The following is a 4,133-nucleotide window of genomic DNA, read 5'->3' on the forward strand; positions in this document are numbered from 1 at the left end:
GCCAGGGGGGGCTTATGGGGCTTCAGCCCCGCCCCTCTCGAAATTTTTTTTTTGTGCTGTCCATGCACCGCCGACCAAAACAAACCCGGCGCCGGAAATAATTCTGGATTTTGTGTAGAATGTATTCTTCACGCTCCAAAAGACATTTTAGTGCGAACATTGCGAACTCGGGCTGGATTTCGCGGCAACGCCCATGCATCGGGAGTCACACGACGCAACGAGCCCCATCCGAGCACAAAGTTTCAAGGACGATTTGATGGCGAGGAGGCTCGTCGCGGCATCTCGCGGAGGCCGCGGAATCTACGGAGCGCATAGATTTCAATTCCGAAACTATATGGGCATAAAGTTCTCATAAACTTTTAATGCGAAAGGTACATTGACATTTCCAAAGTAGTGCTTTAGATTTTCCATTCCGGAACTTTGTGGGTTTAATGTTGTTATAAACATTTGACGCCAAAGGTTCATTGACTTTTCTAAAGTCGTGCATCGGAACATACAACGAGACAAGCCAAATCAACACACTATCAGACAAGTTGACAAAGCACGTAGCGAAGTCCGATGAGACGAAGCGTTGTGTTGGTTCATTTGTGCCATCATGTCACAGAAAAAAATATCAACATTTTTTTCACCTGCGCCAAAGCATCCATGTCAAGACACTAACGTCAGCAAAACGTAACTACGTTCTTATTTATTTTACTACTTTGACTTTTATTCGCGAGGACACATTGAGCCTCTTCAATTTTCTTGTCCTCGCTACCCGCGGGCTGCCAGAGCCAGCCAAAGCGCATGCGGTTTTCTCGTGTTGCCCCGACCACCGCGCGGCGCACTTCGGTTCACCTTCGTTTTTCTCTGGTCGAGTGGATTTTTGCCTGGCAGAGTTTTGGACGCGTTCTGGCTAGCAGACGAGAAAAAGAAACAATGGTCGCTCGCCGCCATCGCTGTGGGGCATGGAGGAAGGAAACTCAGGAGAGGCCCTGACGTCACTCTTTGTGAAGCTAAAGTAAAGCCGGAAGTAGACGTTGCTCGTGGCATTGCTCCGCCTATCGGGCCAGCTCTCATCTCCTGTTTACATTTCTCGCGAAACCACGCCGCGCTGCGCGCAACCACGAGACGTTCATTTGAGGGATCGCCAGTCGTTTGTGCGCAGGCGCGAGTAAGAGCGGGCGCGAGAGAGAAAATCTGGGGGCTTTTGCTCCTTGAATATATATATACACACACACACATATATATATATATATATATATATATATATATATATATATATATATATAGCAAAGAAAAAAAACAGGCAAAAAAAGAGAACCTTACGTCATGTCCTCCACATTTTTCTCCTAGCGCGCGGAGGGGGTAGGGCATCTCCTCAGTTTCCTTCCTCCATGCTGTGGGGACTCGACGCATTGCAACGCATTCGCCTGAGCGCAACCTCTCCGGAAACTCTTGTCTCGCCGGTGTATGGTTACCGAGCAGTATGCGTTTGCTTCTCTGTGGACCAAGCGTCTCACGTTTTCTTCGATATTCCTTCGGTAGCCACATTAGGTGCCCAAAGTAGGCATTCGATTGTGGTCAACATGCTTTCCTTTGCGTTTCTTCAATTCGGTGCTCCCGCCCCACAAAAGAAAAAAAAAAGACATTGTTGCGGCGCAGCGAAATGTCGCATGGGGAAAGTTCTATTTTGTTACTTCTTTTGTGGAAAGTAATGGGCCACGGGACGCTTCAGTTGCCGGATACTCTTAATATATCATTGCGATAGCAGTTACGTGGACACTCCAGACGCATTCCTGTCGTCGTCGTCGCCCTCATGTTCCGTATGAAGTCCAAGGGTGGTAACATTATGACCGCGCGTCGCATGCTGTATGTGCGAGTGAAAGCGTAGAGAGGGGGGGGGGGGCATGGGCGAGCCGACGATGGTGGCTCAGTCTTGTCTACGCAAGAAAGAAAAACGGGGAGGAAGCGCGCCGCCTTACGTCGCGCGCGATACATCGGCGGGGGGAGTGGAGGGAGGGGGGGGGGGTACCTGATTAACTCAAGCAGGTTAGGTGTCTATTTGTCGTCGTCCTCATTTCAAAGGGGTGGGGGCAATATGTTATCATCGTCATCAACGTAAATACATGTCGCGTCTTGTGATTCAGCGTGTCATAAAGCTGACTAAAGGCTCCACTTTTTTCTGCAAGCTCAATCATGATGCCGGAGGGGCGTGTTAGTCACTGAGAATGAGAGCTACACGTACAAGTTCGACTGCTTTTTTTCTATCAATATCGCCACCAACATTCAGCATACGCTTCGTGGGGGCATTAGGATTCTGTGATCTGTGAATATGTGATTGCGCAACATGTTTGTTTGCCTTGTTTGACGCATTATATGCAGTGACTTTTTCTTAGATACGTAGATTTGTTGGAGACTTATACGTACGTTTAAGTATCTTATTGCGAGGTTTTTGTATACGTGCAGTAAACTTTCTTTCCAGTGACACTTTTTTGCCCTTTATCAAGTTGTATCTTCGCATTTGTATATTCCATTGTATCTTCGCATTTCTAATGTACGAGGGCGAGTGAAATGAAAGTGAGCCGACCAACCCCGCGCATTAATAGTTCTGTTCATTATCTGCGAGGCATGCTCGTAGCACACAGGCATCTCTCATTTACAGAAGTGACACGCAGGTGTGAGGATAAATGTTATTTAATGCTCTCATACACTGGGTTGAACATGGTTGCTAGACATAAAGGACGCTTCAAAAGTTGAACAACGTGGTGTCGTGAGGTCTTTGACAGCTGAAGGTGTTTCCAAAAAAGAAATTAGTCGCCGTATGGCTGCCGTGTACGTTGAACATTGCATTTCATTGGCCACTGTGAAACGTTGGAGGAAACGGTTCAAAGAAGGACGTGAAAGTTGCAAAGATGATCCAAGACCGCGGCAAAGCCACCATGCAATCACCCCCAACGTAATTGCGAAGGTTGGTGAGCTGATTAGACAAGAACGGAGGATAAGTATCGATGAACTGGCAGAGTGTGTAAACACCAGTCGCGGTTCGGTTCACACCATAATTTATTAACATCTCGGTTATCGGCTCTTGTGGGCGCAATATGGATGCCCAAGATTTTGAACCACCGCCTGAAGACGGAGAGGTTCGGCGGTGGTATCACAACGAGGGTGACGACTTCTTGCCTGCAATTGTCACCTGGGACGGATCATGGTGACCCTACTACGAGCCGGAAACAGAACGGCAAAGCTTACAGTGGAAACATTCGACTTCACCACCTCCAAAGAAAGCAAAGACCATCATTTCCGCCGGAAAGGTGTTGATTTTTTTTCTATCATCAGGCGCCATTACTGATAGAATTTGCTAAACCTGGAGAAACTATCAATCGTTTCCGATATTGTGAAACGCCGGATCGGCTGCGTGTCGCAATAAAGAACAAACGACATGGAAAATTGACGAATGGGGTCATCTCGCTCCACGGCAATGCCCCTGCCCACGTGGCTGATGTGGTTAATATAAAACTGGCAAAGTTCAAGTGGGAAACGCTGCAACATCTGCCATACAGCCCAGACCTGTTGCCTTACGACTGCCTCATTTTGGGGCAATTGCAGAAACAGCTCAAGGGAACCAAATTCGTGTCGGAGGATGACGTGAAAGAGTCAGTTACAGACTTTTTGAAGCAGCAACCCAAGGAGTTTTATGAGACGGGAATCACGCGGCTCGTTAGTCAATGGGACAAATGTTTAAATGCTCATGGAGACTACTTTTAAATAAAGTACCCCGTTTGTGATATGTTCACATTGGCTCACTTTCATTTGACTCGGACTCGCATATTTTGCAGAACTTCTGCTTTTTATATGTGGTCTCTGTTGCGACTATAATTGCGGTGTAATTACTCACAATGATCGACCGGTGACAGCTGCTCCTGCGCAATACATTGGAACAAAGGACAGCGTCATGGAGATTTTTCTCTGGCCGTTGCATATGTACAAAAATGTAATCAAGCTTCCTGATGACAAAGTCTCATTAAAATATTTTGTCCTCATCTTGTTGATTTCACGGCCTAGCTTTATCAGCAGGTGCACTGCATTGCTGGTTTCGAACTGATATACTTCTAAAGTTCGAGTGATATTTTTTTTACTGATTAAAAAGACAA

Source organism: Dermacentor andersoni, chromosome 1, assembly GCF_023375885.2.
Source record: "Dermacentor andersoni chromosome 1, qqDerAnde1_hic_scaffold, whole genome shotgun sequence".
Lineage (NCBI taxonomy): Eukaryota > Metazoa > Arthropoda > Arachnida > Ixodida > Ixodidae > Dermacentor > Dermacentor andersoni.